This window comes from Narcine bancroftii, chromosome 8, assembly GCF_036971445.1.
Source record: "Narcine bancroftii isolate sNarBan1 chromosome 8, sNarBan1.hap1, whole genome shotgun sequence".
NCBI lineage: Eukaryota > Metazoa > Chordata > Chondrichthyes > Torpediniformes > Narcinidae > Narcine > Narcine bancroftii.
In genome coordinates, this window is record NC_091476.1 from 84,694,229 (window position 1) to 84,716,096 (window position 21,868).

Here is a 21,868-nt window from a genome sequence, read left to right on the forward strand (position 1 = left end):
ACCTCAGGTGCTCTATGATGGATGTACAAATCAACGGGCAGGTAACAAAGTGCAGCACCGAGTGGCAGCACCGAGAGCTTCATTCACCCGAGCGTGGCCCACTCCCTGAGATTAAAAGTCCACCCCACCACCTGCTCGATCAAGAATAAGACTGTTAGTACCCTCGGGCGCTGCTTGGCCGATATAACTGTGGGAGGGGAGACATACACAGGGGTCAGGCTCCTGGTCATTCCCAAACTCTGCGCCTCAGTCCTCCTGCCTAGATTTCCAGTGCCATCTGCAGAATGTCACCCTTGCCTTCGGGGGGCCCCAACCTCCACTCACGTTGCACAGCACACCAACCTACCAGCCCCGGCCAACCTGCAGCCTCTCCACACTACGTATCACCCCACCAGCGCTCTTCCCACATCTTATGCTAGGCTGCAAGCCGATTGCCACCAGAAGAATGCGCTATTGCACCACAGACAGAGACATCATCAAGGCGGAGATGCTGTGACTCCTGGTGGAAGGTGTCATAGAGCCCAGTAACAGCCCTTGGAGAGCCCAAGTCCTGGTGGTCAAAGGGGGAAATAAGCTGAGGATTATTTAACCGGTACACCCAACTGGACGCCTACTCCTGCTGAGGATCGCTGACATGGTCAACAAGATAGCCTGCTATTGGGTTTTCTTCACGATTGATCTGAAGTCGGAATATCACCAAATCCTCATCCATCCATCCGAAGGACAAGCCCTATGCCACCTTTGAGGCAGGAGGATGTCCGTACCAGTTCTGCCGAGTTTCCTTTGTGGTCACGAACGGGGTCTCCAGCGGGAGATGGATCACATGGTAGACTGGCACAAGCTAAAGGCGACGTTCCCGTATCTGGATAACGTCACTATCTGCGGCCGTGACCAGCAGGACCACGATGCTAACCTGGAAAAATTCCTCCAGACGGTCGGGGAGCTGAACCTCACTTACAACAAGGAGAAGTATGTGTAGAAAGGATGCACCCATTAGTGGAGCTACCTCTCCCCCTCATGCAAAAGGCTCTCCGCAGGTGCCTTGGCCTATTCTCCTATTACTTGCAGTGGGTCCCTCGCTTCTTGGACAATGTCCGCCCACTGGCCCAAGCTACTTTTCCCCTCCTACCCGAGGCGCAGGCAGCCACATCAGGCAGGACATCGCGAATGCCATGATGCAGACTGTGGATGAGGACTCCCCGTTCCAGGTGGAGAGCGATGCCTCTGAGGTAGCCCTCACCACTACCCTCAACCAAGGGAGGGGCGCCCCGTTGCTTTCTTCTCTAGGATCCTCCACAGCTCTGAGCTAGGGCATTCCACCATTGAAAGGGAGGCCCAGGCGATTGTGGAAAGGTTCGCCACTGGCGCCACTACCTGGCTGGCAGGAGATTCACCCTCCTCATGGACCAGCAGGCTGTGGCGTTCATGTTTAACACTACCCACAAGAGAATGATCAAGAACGACAAGATCCTGCGCTGGAGAGTGAAGCTGGCAATCTACATCTACGACATCCAGTACAGCCCCAGGAAGTTTAATGACTCCCCTGATGCCCTCTCTTGGATCTGCACGTCTATGCACGATGACAGGCTGCAGGCATTGCATGAGTCCCTCTGCCATCTGGGTGTCACCAGGTTGTACCACTTCATTAAATCCCGGATCCTGCCATATACCATTAGGGACGTCTGGGACATGACCGAGGCCTGCTGGGTGTGAGCGGAGTGTAAACTCTGTTTCTTCTGCCCACCACAGGCCCATGTTGTAAAGACCACTCAGCCCTTCGAATGTCTCGGCATGGACTTCAAAGGGCCCGTGCCTTCCACGAACCAAAATGTCTACTTACTCACAATAGTTGACAAATACTCACACTTCCCTTTCCCTATCCCTTGCCCGGACACCTCCATGGCTACCGTCATCAGGGCCCTGGGGCAGATCTTCACCATGTTTGGCTACCCTGCTTTCATCCACAGCGACCGGGGGTCTAGTTTCATGAGTGACGAGCTGCGCCAGTACCTGACAGCAAGAGGCATAGCAACCAGTCACCCGACAGTTATAACCTGAGAGGCAATGGGCAAGTGGAACGCGAGAATGGGGTGGTCTGGAAGGCAGTCCTCCTGGCTTTCAAGTCGAAAGGGTGGGCCATTGAGTTCTGGCAGGATGTCCTGCCCAAGGCGCTCCATGCCATTTGGTCGCTGCTGTGTACGGCTATCAACGAGACCCCTCACGAACGTCTGTTCTCATTCCCCAGGAAGTCAGCGACTGGAATGTCCCTCCCAGCATGGCTCACATCCCCAGGACCGATGCTTCTGCGTAAGCATGTACGGACACACAAGGCTGAAGCCCTTGTCGAGCAGGTCTTCCTCCTACAGGCAAATAACTACTTGTATATTAGGTTCGGCAGTGGCAGGGAGGACACCGTCTCAACCAGGGACCTGGCACCAGCAGAAGCACCCACCACACCACGCCACCCTCCAACCCAGGACGATGCTGACCGGGCATACATCCCTGTCCCCAGGCAGCTATTGGGCACGCAGGGCCTCCTTGACCACCACGGGCCCGCTTCATCCCTGGGGGACGAACCTGCCCCCCTACCCATCCAATATGACTCTCATACGTCGACCCTGGCCCCCTCGGCCACCCCTCTGCGTTGCGCCACACCAGTCACACAGACCCCTGTTGCCAGCTCCCCCACTTCCCCTCTGACCAGTGACCAAGAGCCAGTCCTACGATGGTCACAGAGACCCCCGGCGGCCGCCAAATCATCTCAATCTGTAAATATTGTATGTTGTATCGTGGGTACGAGATTCCTTGTTACTGCCCCCCCACCACTGGGACAATTTTAAAGAAGGGGGTGAATGTGGTTGTACACTACCAACTACTGCAGGGGGCAACATCTATACCTGCAGGAGTGTAAAGAGACAGGACAACACCTGGCCAGCTGTCAATCAGTCGTCCTGAATGGATCAAGCCCCACCCGGTCGGGCGTCAATCACCCTCCGGGATATAAGCCTGCGCCGGCCTCCCGAGGCCTCATTCAGAGTTACTGTAGCTACAGCCAGCCTGGCTCTGTGGAAGTCGTTGTGGATTAAAGCCTGTTGTACAGTCTTTATCTTGTTTGTGTCTGATTCTGGCTAACAGCGCACCACACCGAGTAATAAAGAGAAAGAGCTGAGGCACCTTTGAAACCCAGAGTGAAATACATCCAGCATTCGATGACAGCTGTTCTGACATCGAATCAAACGGGCCACATGACTCAAGCACTTTTGAGCCACTAGGAATTTTTCCGTTAGTGAATTCATCTGACCTTTCACTCTGTATTACTGTTCACTCAACAGCCTTTTTAACACCACCTCCAGATGAACCTGAAGGACCAAATTATGATTTTTTGCAGCGCAATTATCTTTTGACTTCTGGCACAACAAGATTTAATTGATAAAACTACAACTTGATTTATTGACTGGTCAGCCTTATCCTGATGATATAGGTCGACACCGTGCAGGTTATGCCATTGTGAAAAATACAGATGAAGTAATAAAGATTCTATGAACCAGTTTTCCCAGAATTTGAATTGTTTGCCCTGATTAGTTTAGCTCCTACATGATAAGAAAAGGAATATTTATGCCCGTACCAGAACCCTGTAGGTTACACAGATACTACTGCAAAAGCTTCTTTTATAAACGGTCCCTTCACCGTTTATTCATAAAGTGATAAACTGCTTGAAAATAGGATGATCTTGCCTTATATGGGGATGAAGCATAATTATAACTTCAGCGGGACGTCCCTGCCCTACTGCTGATTTCATTCTTCTTTGGCTTGGCTTCGCGGACGAAGATTTATGGAGCGGGTAAATGTCCACGTCAGCTGCAGGCTCGTTTGTGGCTGACAAGTCCGATGCGGGACAGGCAGACACGGTTGTAGAGGTTGCAGGGGAAAATTGGTGGGTTGGGGTTGGGTGTTGGGTTTTTCCTAAGCTCTGTAAACAGCAGGGGTTGTGACAGAAATCCAGAAAGTGAATTATGAACCACCCATGCTGGACAATTTCTGTACCTAATGCAATTTTACCTGTACTTCCTAATTATATACATGCAATAATGTATTTGACTAAGGAGTGGCACATTACTAATTTGAGAAAAAAGGCACAGGAATGTATCATCTATCAGCAAAATAATCCTGGTAAAGCAATTAAGTGCCCTTGGGGAAGGATATGAATGCCTACCATTTGAGTGTACATAGATTGATTTTATAGAATTAAGTACATAACTATAAGTATTGTCTTGTTATTATTAATTTACCTTGGACCTTAAAGAATAAGTTGGCAAAGTTGTCAGAAGAAACTGGGTTGAATTGGATGAAGGTGTTATTTGAAATGCATCTAACTCCATACGACAGTGCAGGATTAAAATCCTAAAATGGACATGACATTACTTTAGATTTGCATGTGTTAAATAATAAAATGATCACCTATGTACAGCAACTAACCGAAGTCAGTCCAACACCCACAGGTGACTATGTGCTTTGAGGTAGAACAATGCTCGATAATCATGACGACCTAAACACTCCAATTTTCTTTAAGCTGAGGACTCTTTAAGCTTAATCCTAAGTAAACCTCGTGTTCCTGCAAATCATCAAAAGTGTAATGCAATCAATAAGTGGTTAAATTCAAAATTAACAAGATCATAACATTTCTAAATGCATTGAAATGCAGCAACTCAGAAACAGAGACAATAATCGAACAAAAAAATGCAATCAGCAATTTTACAGACAAGTACTCAGTTATAAGATTATGCTGGCCGGCCAAGCATGGGTACAGTGCCTGATATATTTGTTTCTTGATTATATATATTGGCAAGGAGAGAATGATAAATATCATGTGTAAATACCTCACTGCAGACGTGGTGGCATCCATATTTTAGGTAAAGGGACACCATGCCAGCAGGGACGTATGGTGTCAGGGATGGGATCTCGCCAAGAGACCATTTTTCATGTTTATAATTAGCCATTTTCCTTTTTATTTAAAGACAATACTGCCTTGGCTATTTGTTAAGATTTTGTTTTACTGCTTTGACTATTTAAAATTTTGTTAAGGGAAATAAGTCCATGCTATGCACTGCCTGAAGCACTGAATTCAGATAATGGTCCTCACTTCGTAGCCAAGATAAATGAAGAATTGTATAAGGAATTGGGGATCTTACAGCGGTTCCACTACTCCCATTAACCCAAGGCAGTAGGAATAGTGGGATGTGAGAATGAAACATTAAAAAACACTAGACTGGTGAAACAAGTCTAAGATTGGTTAAATCTGCTACCCCTAGCATTATTTAAAATGCAGAAGACACCGCAGGCTAAGTCGGGGTTATTTACATCAGATGGGCACCTTGGGGAGCAAAGCCCGCACGGTCAGTAGGGATGGATTTATCATCATCAGGTGAACACATAAGCATATATTTAAGTAATCTAACTAAATGTTTTTTTTGAGATATGCGCTCACAGGTACATCAAGCACACCTAAAGGAGGGTGATCCAACAGATCAAAATGGTGAATATCCTAACGTCAAACCTGAAAATAAAGTTCTGGTAAAGAATTGGGATCAAAATAAATTGGGAACTCGCTGGAAAGGGCCATTCCAGGTCCTGGTAATAACACTGACTACAGTAAAGCTTGAAGGACAGGCTCACTAGATACACCAGACAGATATAAGGAAAAAAGTCGACGCAAGACATTAAAACTTCTATTATAAGAGACTGAGGGAAAAAAAGGTCCACCTACAACATGAGAATCTTATTGTTATGCCTTTTGTCGCCTTGACATTTGAACTGAGTCATGTTTGAAAAGAGAAATCTTGGGCAAAAGTATAATACCTTTTTAAACATTTCTTATTTCTATGTTAATAACATGAATGTTTATAGCTGTTGAATCTATTCCCATATTCTAACCAACACAACGGGAGGGGTCCCCTCAGACCCAGCCTCTACCCCATACAGAAAGTGATAGAATGGATTTTGAGACAGAACAGACTACAGACAAGTGAAAGTGAGGATATAAACATCAAGCACAGTAGGGTATAGCATCACAGCTTTTGAAACCCCACCGCCTGTTGTTGGTTAAAGAAAGGATATGTATTTTTTAAATGGAACTTTTACTATCTCCGTTACAAGAAGCAGTCCCCCCGCCTTGTTTGCCAGAGGGACGTTAGGATGTTGAGTAGTCCCGTGCCCTGAGAACGCTCAAACCAGAAGATGGATCGTCACTCAAGGAGTGACAAAGGAATTCTGTGTGGACTACCATAGCCCAAAAACCCTAGGGTCCAACAATGGATGGGGAGGGCTCAGCTACATAACCAATGGAGGACTGACAGGGATGATGGCTATGAAGAATTGCAATGGTCTCATCTCTGGCTTGATGGCATTGGGCAATGAGACTATGGCAGGGCTGGAGGCTGTTCATCGAGAACTGGTGGAATTGAAACTTTTCAGGCAACAAACCTGATACGCGGTGCATAACCAGTTAGCTACCCAGGATGATGTACGCACCATTGTCGGAGATAACTGCATCACCAAGGTCACAGATGAATCCTTTAATATCGCTAAGGCAACACTACATATCCATGATCAGTTAGACAGTTTTAGACAGGGTCTCACGGAACAGAACAGGTGGTTTGTTTGGCTAAAGTAGATACTCGGAGGGTCATCAGCGTCATATATCTTACATATAATTCTGATACTAGCTGCAATATTGGTTGTCTTCAGTGCTGCTGTTACCTGCATGAGGTTTGCTTTACAAACATACTGGCATGGGTTTCGGCCTCTCTCCCACTGTAAGTTATCATCAAATGATAAAAAGGAGGGAATGTGGTAGTTTATGTCTCTGTAATGCGCGTCGAAAGAACCAAAGACTTGTTGATCCAAACCAAGGCTTTTATTAACTAAAAGACTGGAGCTTATCACAAGTAGGCCGAACAGTCCAGAATGACCTGTTCTGGCTAGGAGCAATCCTTTAAGACCTGCCAGTAGGTGTGGCTACACTCTCAGCCAATCACAGTCATCCTACACTACCATCTGCCCATATGTACATAAACACATTGGTGATAGAATCTGTACCATCACAGTGTCAATGCTTAAAACTTTTGCTGTTAGATTTAGAAGGCAGCTTATAATCACAAAATGGCTGAACTCATTTTGCAAACTGCAGAAAACGGGTTGTAGATCTTGCTAATTCAGAGATAAGAAATGGCTGGCATGAACAGGAATAAAATTCAATACCAGACAAAAACACATACCTTTCTTTTCTGTAAGATAAACACCAGAAAACAGAACTGAGAACTTTTTTTATGATAAAATGTTATGCAAAGGTGGGGATCACTTCTACCCCTTACGCATTTGAAATTGTGTAAATATAGAATGAAATCTTTGGAGTGTGAGCTAAAGGCTTCAGACAGGGGTCAGAAAATAATCTCTCCTGATTAGCCTTATTCGCTTCTCATATGCAAATTGACTATTACTGAAATAAAGATCTGAATGCTTTAAAGTGATATTTTGCTGTGAGTTCTATTCTGCTGCCTGATTTCATTTTAGTGCAGGCTGACCCACACAGGCACTGCCCAACAAAAGCTACCCGCAAATTGGAGGTCACTCTCCAACGAGACACCATTACTAGTGACTTTTCCAGTTTCTGTTATACCCCTCCCCTAATACTCTCTTTCCCTCTCCCTCTGTCTCTTTTCATAGAATATAGAATACTACAGCAGGATACAGCCCTTTCAGTCTTCCATGTTGTGCCGACCCATATTTTCCTTAAAAAAAAGCACTAAACCTTGTAATCCTCTATTTTACTTCCATCCATGTGCCTGTCTAAGTGTCTCTTAAATGCCCCAATGTTTCCGCCTCCACCACCATCCCTGGCAAGGCATTCCAAGCTTCCACAACTCTGTGTAGAAAACTTACCCCTGAACTTCTCTCCCTCCACATTGTACACGTCCTCCACCTCCACAACCCCTCTCCTTTCCTCTCCATTCAGAGCTCCCCTCTCCCCATCACTTTTAACCTCCCTCCTATATCCATCTCTTATCTGTTAGCCTATGCTCCTCCTGCCCCTTCTCCCTTCTCTCCTCACCCCACCCCCACCTTTTAATTCAGCTGCCTGGCAGTGTTTTGCTCATAGCTTGTTGAAAGGCTAAGGTCTCAAACTTTGGTGACCCTAAACTTCCTCTAGATGCTGTGTGACCTGCTGAGTTTTTCCTGTGTATTGCACTAGTTCTCCCGAACTTGCCATATCTTGAACTAAAACTCAGCATTGCTTGACGTCCTGTCAATTATAGAACAGAATATTACAGACCAGTATGGCCCTTTAGCCCACGATGTTGTGCCAATCTATGTAAACCTGCTCCATAACAATCTATTTTTCCCTCCTCTCACCCATAACTCTCTATTTTACTTACATCCACATGCTTGTCTAAGAGTCTTTTGGATGTCCCCATTGTATCAGCCTCCACCACCACCCTTGGCAATACATTTCAGGCACCCACCACTCTCTGTGTAAAAAAAATGACCTCTGATGTCTCCCCTAAACCTTTCTCAGCTCAGCTTAAACAGATGTTCTCAGGTATTTGCTATTGTCCTATCTAAGCCCCTCATAATCTTACATACATCTAGTAAGTCATCTCTCATCCCTTATTGTCCAAAGAACCTTGCTTCATGTGACATGTTCTCCAATCCAGGAAACTTCCTGGTAAATCTCTTCTGCACCCTCTCCAAAGTATCTACATCCTTCCTGTAATGAGGCGAACAGAGCTGAACAATTCTTCAATGGATGAAGAGTTGCACATTCTACACAGTCCAGCTCTGATTTATATAAACACGAGCAAGACATTGGCCATGTAACCTCTTCCATCTGTTTGGACACCTGGTCCTGTTATCCTTCCAGTTCTCAGATTCTAAAATGATTATTAGGCTTTAGAATCCCTTTGAAAATATTTATCAGTAAAGACACAAATAGCAGCACGGTGAGCAGAGTGGTAGACCAATGTTACATCAGTGCCAGTGGCCTGGGTTTAAATCGGCTGCTGTCCCTCAGGAGTTTGTACATTCTCCCCATATCTGTGTGGGTTTCCTCTGGGTGCTCCAGTTTCCTTTCATGACAGGGTTACCAGGTTAATTGGCCACGGGGGTATATTTAGGTTCATGGGCTGAAAGGGCCTGTTACTCCGCTGTATCTTGAAAGTAAACCCAAAGACTGAAGATGGAAGAAACTGCAGATTAGCTGAATTATATCAGTCCCTGAGACTTGCATGGTTTCCTTGGTTACAGTGAAAGGACGTCCAGTCACTGCAAAGAAAAATCAATGAACCATTTCAAGCCAGTGGAAACGCTGGTACAACAACTTCAGCTGGTACAGAGTCCTGGCAAGTGATGCAGTTAACATGCAACTTCATGAGGACAGCAAACTTTTCATGAAACTCTACTGGAAATTCTTGCCCTGGCTATGAGATAAACTGAGAGTTGATCTCCATATTACCTATTTGGGACGACTCATTTTTGAAAAAATCGTGACTTGAAAGGCAGCAACATGGAATTGGAGAATCTCCAGTCACATCAAAACTGCAGGAAATCTGCAAGGCAGAATTGTAAATGCCTTTGTCCTACAAATGGATTTCTAACCAAGGTCCATTTCCTTTAATTCAGGCAGAACCATGATCTGAGGTGGAGCACAGCTGAAGAACAGAGGTTGCAGCAGGGATTGTTTGCTATTGCAGTCAGGCCACTGATGAAGCCCAAATGGAAAAGGGCTCAAAGTGAGCTGTGCAACTCCTTAATGTTCATCGTGGACGATTGGGGCCTGCATCAGCTCACGATGTCAACAGAATTTCTCTGTCAGAGGCCTGTAGGCAAGGGTCTACAGGGAGAGGGAAGGGTCTAGAGGAACAAGGACAAAGTGATGCTGGAGCAGGAGTGAGTGGGAATACATCAGAGAATGTCCTACCAACACTCTTTGCAGGTAGAGTGGTTACATCCTGGAGTAAGTTGAAGAGATGTGGGATTGAAGGACAGACAAGGTGAGAGGGGCTGAGGACTGGGAACAGGTGTCAGGGGTTGTGTCCATAAGACAGGAGCGGAATTAGACAATAGACAATAGGTGCTGGAATCGGCCAATTGGCCTGTCGAGCCAGCACTGCCATTTTTCAGATCATGGCTGTTCATTCTCTGTCAGTATCTGTTCTCTGCCTTATCCCTATAACCCTTAACTCCCCTGCCCACAAGAGCCTTATCTAACTCCCTTTTAAACATATCTAGTGTATCTTCCCCTACCACCCTCTGCAGCAAAGCATTCCATGGATCCACACTTCTCTGGGTAAACAAATTTCTCCTCATCTCTGTCCTAAAGGGCCTTCCTTGTATTCTTAAACTATGCCCTCTAGTCCTAGACTCTCCCAACATTGGGAACATGTAATCCGATTTCACCCTACCTAGCCCCTTGATAATCTTATATACCTCAATCATGTCTCCCCTTTCAGCCCATTGATTTCTCCCACTCCATCATGGCTGATTTACTATTCTTTTCAAATCTATTCTCTTGTCTTCTTCCTGAAACTTGATTCCCTTCCTGATCAAAAACATCTCTCCCTCTGTTTTAAATATACCCAGTGACATGGCCTCCACAACTAACTGCGGCAATGAATTCCATAAATTCACCACTCTGTATTCTCTCTCCTCCCCCCCCCCCCCCCATTATAGGAAACATCTCCATGTCCATTCTATCCAACCCTTTCAGTGTTCATTCAGTTTCAATGAGATTCCCCTCATTCTTCTAAACTTCAGGGACTTCCTCATAGATAACCCTTTCATTCCAGGGATCATTCTCTTGAACCTCATCTGGACCCTCTCCAATACCCACACATCCTTCCTCAGATAAGAAGCCCAAAATCATTCACAATCCTTCAAATGCAGTCTGACCTTAGAAAGCCTCAACGTTTCATCTCTGGTTTTATCCTGTAGTCCTCTCAAAATGAATGCTGGCATTGCATTTGTCTTCCTTACTACAGGCTCCATCTGCCTATTAACATTAGAGGAATCGGGCACGCAGACTCCCAGGTCCATGTGCACCTCTCATTTCTGAATTAATTGCCCGTTTAGAACACAATCTACACATTTATTCCTTCCATCGATATGCATGGCCACACACTTTCCTACACTTTTCTCAATCTGCTATTTCCTTACACAATCTCCTAGCCTGTCCAAGACCTTCTGTAGATTGTGATTTCTCAACATAAGAAGCATAGATAGGGTGGACAGCCAGAGCTAAGGCTCCAAACTCCAACTACAACTAAATATATATATTAAGTAAATAAATATATATTAAAAAACCCCACCTCCCCAACTAAAAAAAATCCTCTTCCCCATAAAAAAAACCTCCCTAAAAATCTGCAAAAGCAGTGCCCCTCTCTATTAACCGGGTGCGGTTAATACCAACAGTCGCTGATGACTTCAGTAATAACTGGGATGACATGATTTCGACATTTATGAAAATTTTGGAAATGAACATGGATGGGATGGGTACATGTCAATGGGACCAGGTAGAATAATAATTTGGCACAGACTAGATGGTCTGAATGACCTGTTTTTGTGCTGCAGTCTTCTGTGGTTTAAAAGGAGAGAAGCCACAAAGGCTCTAGTGCATGAATCACAAATGTTGGCAGGCAGGTCCAACAAGAAGGCAAACGGCATTTTGTCCTTTTTTTGCCAAAGGTTTGGAGTTTAAGAAGAGGGAGGCTTTATTACAATTGTACAGGGTATTGTTGAAACCTCACCTGGAGTAGTGCATACAGTTTGATCTCCTTAATTAGAAACGCACATTGGAGGCAGTTCAAAGGCAAATTCTGGCTAATTCTGTGGAGAAGAGGATTATCCAATCAAATGACACCAGGCATTTTGGGATGGTATTCCTTGGAGGTAAGAAGAATGAGGAGAATCTTATCCAAGTATAATAGATCGTAAAGGGCTGACAGAGTAAACGTTACGATGTTTGCACTGGGTCGAGAATCACAAACATGAGGACAGGACTACCCAATAAGAGAATGGTCACCAAACACTGAGCAGCAAAGAAATGGCTTTATTCAGAGGGTGGTGAATCCCTGGAAGTCTCTTCCCCCAAGGGTAGTGGAAGGTGGACATGAGATATAATTAAGGTAAAGATAGATCAAGGATTTGAGGGTGATGTGGAACTGGTATAGAAGAGGAGTTGAGGCCAGCCTAGATCAGCCATGATCATACTGAACAATGAGGGGCAGAGTGGGCTTCTCTTGCTCCTACTTTGCTGTGTCTAGAGCTTTATTAGCTCCAGATTTCAAAGGAATCCATTTGCATTCTTCATCCCCAGAAGGAAATCAATTCTGTGTAAGAACTGAATGATAACTGATTAATTATCTGTGTTTCTCAACTTGCAGAATGTTTCTTTCTTAATGTTTCTAGAGACATCTCCTGAAAAGTCCATCATATTTTATGAAACATTCCTGGAACTTAGACATGGCATTTTCTCGACTGCAGCCATTTTACCAGATTTTCAGCCTGTTAATAAAGTGTTCGGCAAAGCAAGAAATCAGAGCAAGCACATACTTTGCTGTGAGCTCATCAGATCTCAGCGCAGAAAACAGATGACCTACAGGCTGCCAATTTCCTGACAAGAAACGGCTCAATGTGATTTACAATTCTGACATTCTTTAAGCTTTTTTTTGAGAGCTCAGGACCTGCAAGAAACAACAGGCCACGATCCACTCCCTGCTTTTTGAAGGATTGCTCCTCTAACTAGTGTCACTAAAGCATTTGTAACATCCACATGTTCCACCCACTCTGTTCAGGTAAATAACCAATATAACAAATATATCAGAAAGCAGCGAAGCTCTTCCTGATAATCTCTAGATCTTTTTTCCCTGAAATGAATCAGCAAGTCACAGCAATTATTTTAATTAAATTTAAAGCTACTACTCAGTTACAGGCCCTTCCGGCCCACAAGCCCACACTGCCCAAATACACCCATGTGATTAATTAACTTATTGACCCTTGTATGTTTTGGAGGGTGGGAGGAAACAGAAATACCTGGAGGAAACACAGTCAGGTCAGGGGGAAATGTAAAAACTCCTAGAGACAGTGGCGGATTCGAACTCAGGGCACAGGCACTGGAATAGCGTAACCATACATCTCATTGGAAAGCAATGGCTCATTGAATGATGATATGATGTTTGCCTCTTGATCCTTTTTTTGGGACATGGACCTAATAGAAGTTTGAGAAATTATGAGATATACGTAGGGTGGACCAGGCAGCATTTTTTCTCCCAGGTTAAAAATGTCAAATATGAGAGCACGTGCCTTTAATGTGAGAGGGGGAAAATTTAAAGGAGATGTGTGGGGCATGAATTTTACATAGACAGTGATGGGCTGCTGGAGTAGTGGTGGAAGCAGACCTAAGAGCATTCAAGAGGTTTTTAGATGGATGCATGAGCATGCAGGGAGTCATGGAGCAAGGAACAGGCCCTTCAGCGCAATTCACCCATGTTGACCAAGATGGCATTCTGGCCTTGTCCCATTTACCTGTATTTAATCTGTATCCTTTTGAGGCCTTCCTTTCAATAAAGCCAAATTCCAGTTGGGGAGGGGAGGGGAAGGGCACAGATCGGGAAGCTGGAGATAACTCGTTTTGTTTGGTTTTGTGTTCAGCACAGACATCATGGGCTGTTTCCTACGTTCTCTATGGGAAGTCTCTCAGTATTGGATCATCAGAAAGAGAAACTCATACTCCCTTCAATTTGCCTCGTGTTTCCCAACCTCCTTACTCCTCGTAACACCACATGCAAGGGTGGGGGAGGATACCCACACCTTTTCCTGGGAGTTATTCGTACGTTCCTGCTTTCTGCAGGATATTTCCATCCCTTAGCTTGCAGATTTAAAATATCCTTAGTCCTTTACAGCTGGGCTGCTCTACCTCCAAACACTCCCATAATATTGACAGTCCTGGGCTTCCCTTGATGACCATTCACCACAGATGATATTCAGCCCTTAATAAATGACAAGACTGAAGTTCAGTGAACGGATTCATAACTGTGGTTGCTTTAATTCTTCTTGTATGATTAATTTCTGGCATCTCTGGACGTGCCAGGACAATATAAACCTCTGTCCATTTTGACCACCCTCATCCAGTATCCAATAATCTCTTTCCTCATCATCAAACAGAGAATACAGTTCTACCATAATATAGAAACCTAGAAATTAGGTTACAGCAGAAGGCCATTTGGCCCTTCAAGCCTGTGTCACCATTCAGTATGATCATGCAACCTCACTACCTTAATCCTGTTTTCTCTCCTTAACCCTCAATTCCTGTAACCACAAGGACCACAATCCAACTCCCCTTTTGAACATATGTAATGAAATGGCACCACAACTGTGTGTGGTTGGGAGTTCCACATGTTGATAACTCTCTGAATTAAGTACTAAATGGCTTTCCCCTGCCCTTAGACCCTTTGTTCTGGACTTCCCCAACATCAGGAACATTCTCCCTGCATCTAACCTGTCTAGTCCTGTCAGAATTTTATGTCTCAATGAAATCCTCTCTCATTCTTCTAAATTCCAATGAAAATAACCCTGGTCTATCCAATGTTTCTTCACTCGTCAGTCCTGTCATCCCAGGAATCAGTCTGGTGTTTGATTGGCTATTGAACGTGGGGCAGTCCACGTGATCCATAGTCGTTTAATGTAAAGCTAATTTACTAATTAAACAGTCTATTTAAAGAGTCGAGAAAACAAATTTCAATAACCTCTAATTAAATTATTATTTCTCCAGAGTAAAGGAAAGTTACTTGCAAATTATGTACACAAAATGAATCAGCATGGTCACTGAGTCCACAACAGAATCGTTTACTCCAAGCACATCTGCCACTGTGGTTTACTACAACATTTTTAATAAACCTAAATAGGTCAATATAACTGATGTTCACATATGGTACAGCACAAGTATTTATGTATTCCAAAAAGGGATGACATTCAGCCCATTGAGTACATGTTGGCTCTGTCTGCAATCCCATCAGCTCTATTCCTCCACAGTTCCCTGTAACTCCCTCCCTCGCACATATCTATTAACTTTCCACTGATTCTCTAACCAGTTACCTTTAAGGGGAGGGTTTACAGTCGCCATTTAACCTACTAACCAGCAAAACATGCCCCTTTGGAGAAGTTTGTTCAGGATACATTGATATATATGTGCAGATAACATTTGGATCAGATACATATGTTGACCAATCCAACTGAGCCACATTCCACCTCCCACCAAGCCAATGGTTGTGACGTTTGCTGACCTTCACTCCAGTCCTGCCCAGCATCGGCCACTTTAGTGTTCGCTCTTGTTCCAGCATGTGATGAGGGTGCATTTGTAAATGGCAGACTCAACAAATGGAGATGATGTACGAGGATGTTGCTGTGGAACAGAGGTCCAGTGTTCTGCTAAAGTTGGCTGAACAGAGAAAGCAGTTTAAATGTGGGCACATTGAGAAAGTGCTGAACGTCAGTTTGTCTAGCCTGGGTATTTGGTTCATGGAACAGGAGGTGTAACTTTGTGGCTGATGCTCAACATGAGCTTTCAGCAAAAAGATTAATCCCACACACCTATGTCACACTGACATGTCTGTGCATGTCGAAATGAGGGCAAGCCCAAAACAGATTTTCTTGTTTTCACCCTTCGTCTTGGGGAAAGCTATTTGAAACTTGTAAAGCTTGTAGATAAAAGTTATTAGATTTAAATGTTCTTTTCTTGGCAAGGCCCACATTTATTACCCATCCCCAAGGGGCGAGAAGGTATGACAAAGCAACTGCTGGTGAAGGTGTTGCCATGGAGCTGCTGCACCGGAGGTTCAGGATTCAGACCGAGCAAGACCAAAGGGCTCTAGTGCCTCAGTCACTGGACTAGGATTTTAATTTCCAAGTCAGCCCTTGTCTTTCTTGGCAGTTGAGGCCACAGGTTTGAAAGGAGATATTAGAATGGGTGGTAATTTAATAAAACTACTTGTGTGAGATAGAGTTGAGTTTCTTGAGGATTGTTGGAGGTGCATTCATTCTGACAAGTGAAGGGCATTCTATCACACTTCTGCTTTGTGTCTTCCAGATGGGAAAAAGCTTTGAGATGCCAAGTAGTGAGTCACTCATTGCAGGATATTTAGTTTCTGACACGCTATTTATGTGGCTGGACCAGTGGTCAAATGTGGTACGGAGGCTTTTGATGGTGGTGAACTTGGAAATGGCAGGTGGCTGTCCTGAAGAATTTCCTCTCCTCTCTTTGAAGGGACTGTGGGATTCTCTCTCACTGCTCCCCATCTTCACTGCCTGCTGTTCCCAAGCTTGCCGACCCAGACTCACTTCCACAGCCATGTTTCTTTCCTGGTTACTTGCCTCCGCCATCATCTGGTGCCATGTGGATCCCAACGCTAGTTCAAAGCCTTCCAGTTTGGCCCGCACCCAGGATCTCAGGTACCTGCGCTGCATTGACTCCTGCTCTCTTTGCTTCTCCTGCCATACCTTAATGATTACCCTCAGCTCAATTCGTGGGTACAAATGGACCCTCGCTCTCTCAGTACCACAGGTCCTCATCTCACTCACCACAATCTGCAATTTCTGAAAAGTTTTTACAAAATCTACGATAGTAGCCAATCATACCTAGAAATCTCTGAAGAGCTTTCTTATTCCCAGCGATAGGGAATACAGTGAAACCCAATACTCTCGCTCCAACCAGTGCAACCTGCCCCTGTCCTACCACATAACCCAGATAAATTACAGTGGCACGTCCAAACTCACTCTTGTGCAAATTCACTGTGAGGTGTGCTTCCACCAGTCTCTGAAATAACTGCTCTAATTCAAGCATGTGTTCTTCCCATGTATCTGTACTAATTGCTAAATCATCGATATAGGCTCCTGAATTACTGCATTAATCATTCTCTGAAATGTGCCAGGTGCATTTTTCATCCCGAAAGGCATAACATTATACTCATACAATGCCAAAGGTGTAACAAATGCAGAAATCTCCCTGCCTTTCTCTGTCAAAGGAACACACCAGTATCCTTTTAAGAGATCAATCTTTGTAAGAAACTTAGCCTTCCCCACCATATCTATACAATCATCTATTCTGGGAATAGGGAACGCATCAGTCTTTGTCACCATGTTTACCTTTCGATAAACCTAATTAAGCCATCTGGCTTAGGCACCAGAACACAGGGTGAACTCCAATTTGAACTTGATTTTCAGATGATGTCATTTTTGAGCATATAATCCACCTCTTGATCCAACAATCTGCTCTTTTCCTGATTAACTCAGTAAGGATGCTGCTTAATAGGCTTAGCATCACTGACCTTCACATCATGACAAGCCACAGTAGTTCTTCTTGGAACATCTGGGAATATATCGTTAAATTTCATAAGTGATGTCTTCAGTTCTTCCCTTTTTGATTTAGTCAAATGCATTAACTTGGTGTCTAAGTTTTGCAAAACTATAGAATTTTTCCAGCCTGGGCTTATCACTTTCTGCACTCCATGACCTTCCATGAAACTTATCTCCTCCTTACTTTCTCTATAACTAGCACCTTGGTTGGAATCTTAGTCTCCTCCTCAGTCATTTTCTCAAAGTAAGGTTTAAGCATGTTCACATGACAGACATGCATCTCTCTTCGATGATCAGGCGTCTCAATGACATAGGTGACCTGGTTAATTTTTGACCTCACCTTATATGGTCCTGAAAACTGAGCTCTCAAAGGGTTTCACTGCATTGGAAACAAAACCAATACTTTGTCACCAGGTTTAATGTCCCTAATTTTTGCTTTTTGATCCTATCGAATTTTCATTTTTCCCTAACGTAATAGCAGATTGTTTGTCAAGATGTTAATCTGGGTAGATATGAATCTAATCATATACTTACTGTAAAAAATGGAGTGTTTATTTTATTTTATTAATGTAATACTTCCATTAATTGTTAAAAATTTGTTCTTGTGGACCAAATTTTTTTTTAGCAGGGGAGGTGTTATAGAGTTCTGTGTTATATATTGTCCTATGTGTTGTGTGGTTTTATGTTTAAAAAGTGACAGTTTGCCTTAGAGAGCCAGGTGAAGGTGGACTGCTGAGAGAGTGGGAGACGGACTGAGTATGTGTAGAAAACGATCTAAAAATTTCTGAACTTGGACGATAAACCAGCACTGGGTGATGCTGTGGAGTGGGAGAAGGCCCAGAGCATGAGTCATGGTATGGAGGACAGTTCAGAATGTTGGGATATCAAAAGGGATGAACATTCCGAAGGCAGCCAGAAGGATCCGGACCAAGCCAATGGTTCCTCTCTCTGCAAGCAACACAAGACAACTTCAAATTTTGAGTCCTCTCTCTCTCTCTCTCTTAAAGATCTTTTGGCTTCAGTTTACCAAACAAACTGAATTTTGTTTATGATCTTTGATTCAGTTGAGAACGAAGTTTTGTGAGTCTTGTGTGTTTTGTGTTTATTTTGTGTTTAAGTTTTTCTGTACGCTGATTGGAAATATATCTTAAACTTTAATTACATATGCTGTGGTGGCATGCCACTAGGCAGGTGATCCAGCCCCGCTTGTAATCCATGCGGTGGGGCAGCCAGCCAAAATGGCGCCATCTGGGTGGGTTTCCCCTTCTTCTCAGCACTAGGCTCAGAAGCCCGCGCTGGGGGACCACGTGATGCCCGAGTGATGTTGGCGCCCCCCAGCGTGGTTCTTAGCCAGGTCCAGGCTGGGAGTCCAGCCTGCCAGCCAGCAATAAACCAGTATTTCTGCTCACTGAGCTCAACCCATCTGGTTGTGTATTCTTTCAGTAGCAGTGTAGCTGCCGCTACAATTGGTGATCCCGACTGGTTCAAACCTGTTTGAACCCAACATGAACGAATCTGGGATCAGTGCTATAGTTGTCAAGCTGCCTGACTTCTGGGTTCAGGAGCCGGAGGCCTGGTTCTGACACATGAAGGCCCAGTTTCACCTCCGCCAGGTTTCATCCGACACGACCAAATTCTACCATGTGGTTGCCGCCCTGCACCAGGCCACCGCTAAACGTGTGCTGAACCTTGTTCAGCACCCGCCCACTGAAGACAAATACGGGACCATCAAGCAAGGGCTCACCAGATCCCTCGAACTATCCAGGTGTCAGCATGCCGCTCGGATACTGCACCTCGACGCCTTGGGGGACAGGTCTCTGGTGGAGCTGATGGACTAGATGCTTGCGCTCATGGGTGATCACACCAACTGCCCACTCTTGGAGCGAATTTTCCTCAACCATCTGCCCAATGACATTTGGCCGTTACTGGCCCAAGAGAGCATTACCGACCCGAGGAAGGTTGCTCAGAAGGCCCAAGTGCTATGGCTCAAGTGATTCCCGGAGGGCTCGGTGGTCCAACAGGTCATGAGGCATGGGCATGACCACACCAAGCCTGCGCCTACTGCTGCGGTAGAACACCCGGCCCCTGCAGGGGCACGGCATCTGCTCCGGGCCTCCTCTTCTACCACCAGCGCTGGGGAGCCAAGGCTCGGAAGTGTTGTCAGTCCTGCTCATTCCAGGGAAATGAGCAGGCCGGCTGCTGTTATTGGCTGCGGTGGCTGGTCAAAGACACAGCCTCCTCTACCTGTGGGACTCAGTCAGTGGTTGGAGCTTCCTTGTTGACACTGGGGCCCAGATCAGCATCATCCTGGCCACGGACATCGAGTCTAGGAACCGACCTCGAGGCACTCACCCACATATCCTACATTACCCACACAACTGCCCTGGCCCCTCCCCCCCACTTGTAATGACAGAATTCCCCTTGTCCTAACCTACCACCCCACCAGCCTCAGCATCCAACATACCCTTCTCTGCCATTTCCAACACCTACCACTAGACACATATTCCCCTCTCCTCCCCTCTCCGCTTTCCACAGGGACCGATCCCTCCATGACTCCCTTGTCCACTACTCCCTCCCCACCAATTGTCCCCTTATGTCCTACTCCTGTATCCGCAGGAGATGCTTCACTTGTGCCCACACTTCCTCCCTCAGCCCCATTCGGGGTCCCAAACAATCCTTCCTCGTGAAGCAACATTTCACTTGTGAATCTGCAGGGGTCATCTACTACATCCGGTGCTGCCACTGTGGTCTCCTCTACATCAGAGAGACTGGATGCATACTGGGAGATCACTTAGTGGAGAACTTCAGCTCTGTCCACTGCAATAATGTGGATCTCCTAGTGGCCACTCATTTCAATTCTCCATCCCATTCCCTTGCTGACATGTCTGTCCATGGACTCATGCACTGCCAGCCTGAGACCACCTGTAAATTGGAGGAACAGCACCTAATCTTCCGACTGGGCCCACTCCAACTGGATGTTATTAATATTGATTCTCTGGCTTGCATTAAATTTCATCCCCCCACCCCTTTGCTTTCCCTCTCTTCTTTTTCTATCTCCTTTCGCACAGACATGATAAATTCTATCTAGTCCCTTATCATATCCAATTAATAGCTTTTGTTGGTCTGGATTCCTCCCCCATAGTTTGAATTCTGAGACTTTCGGATACATCCTGCTTTTGCCTTTTCTGATATTTCCTTGAAGAAGGTGTAGTGGGCTGAGCGAACGCGCGGTTAGATGGAATGAATCGCCACCCCAGTCTTCCGACTCAAAATGGCGTGGCTCCACCTTCACTCCCGAGGAGAACCCCGCGCTTAATGACACCTGTTGCCCAGAGGACATCACCATTTCCAGGTGGCGCACCACTGGCCGGGGAGTGACGCAATGATCGCTGACGTCACTTCGGAAGCCAGCGCACACATCGCGCGCAGCGCAGGAATTCAAACAATAAAGTCAGTTACTGGTTCACCCTTCAGATTCTGTAGTGTTGCCGTAGCAGACGCTACAGTGGTGACCCTGACAGTTCCAATGTTTTTGGAACCCACCTCGAACCCAATCATGTCCATAAGCCGCTGAAACATCTGGTTGCTGGTTGCTGCTATTACTGCAGTTGCAATGGCTGTGACTAACATTGTGGGCTTGCATTTGCCACCATTCTGGGTGAGCCAGGCCAGGAACTGGCTGCAATTGGCCAAGTCCCAGTTCCACATCAGAGACATCATCTCAGAGGACACTAAGTTCTGGCACGTTGTCAGCACCCTGGACGCTGCCACTGCAGCCAAAGTAAGCTCCTTCATGGAAAATCCTCCCATGGAGCATAAGTACGAGCAATTCTGGCCTTTCCTCCTCACTGCCCTGGCCAGTTACACCACCCCATAGCCTACCATCCTCAGGCAAACAGCCTGGTCGAGTGTTTCCACTGACTCCTAAAGGCAGCCCTAAAAGCTCGACTACAAGGCCTGAATTGGATGAACAAACTCCCATGGGTGCTGTTAGGCATCCACACAGCTCTGAAGGAAGACCTCCAGCCTTGCTGCTGAGATGGTGTACGGTTTCCCACTTACCATCCCCGGGGACATTTACTTCAACCCCCACCACCCACCCCACAGTCTAGCACCCTAGATGTCCTCCAGAGATGGAGGGTGCAAACTGGTGAACAGGCACCCCCGCCACCTTCCTGACATGGTTCCCACCCTGCCACATCCCCATGGACCTACAGTCCACTGGCTACATCTTTGCGCAGAGAGGACAGCAAGAACATCCCTACAGTGTCCTTACAAAGGCCCAGCCAAGGTGTCACAGTGGGATGGTGTCATTTTTACAATGGACATTGGCGGGCGACAGGACAGGTTCAGGATCGACCACCTCAAGGCAGCGCATTTGAACTCAGGCCAACCTGTCCCAGACCCCCAGGTCAGACGCAGAGACTACTCACCCAAAGACTGCACAATAACCTACTCAGAGGTCAGC

The 21,868-nt window shown here is 45.7% G+C and overlaps 1 protein-coding gene across 3 annotated transcripts in view; it reads right to left on the reverse strand.

Annotated features, from left to right (window-relative positions):
* The window catches only part of LOC138740991 (G protein-activated inward rectifier potassium channel 4-like), an 89,966-nt gene that overhangs the window by 36,292 nt on the left and 31,806 nt on the right, over nucleotides 1–21,868 (reverse strand). For 2 of the 3 annotated variants that reach the window (XR_011343248.1, XM_069894401.1), the window contains exon 2: nucleotides 15,333–15,487. The exons of the other annotated variant lie outside the window; for it this stretch is intronic. The gene's annotated coding sequence lies outside the window, so the exon portion shown is untranslated. The remainder of the gene's footprint in view (nucleotides 1–15,332; nucleotides 15,488–21,868) is intronic. 3 annotated transcript variants of the gene reach the window in all.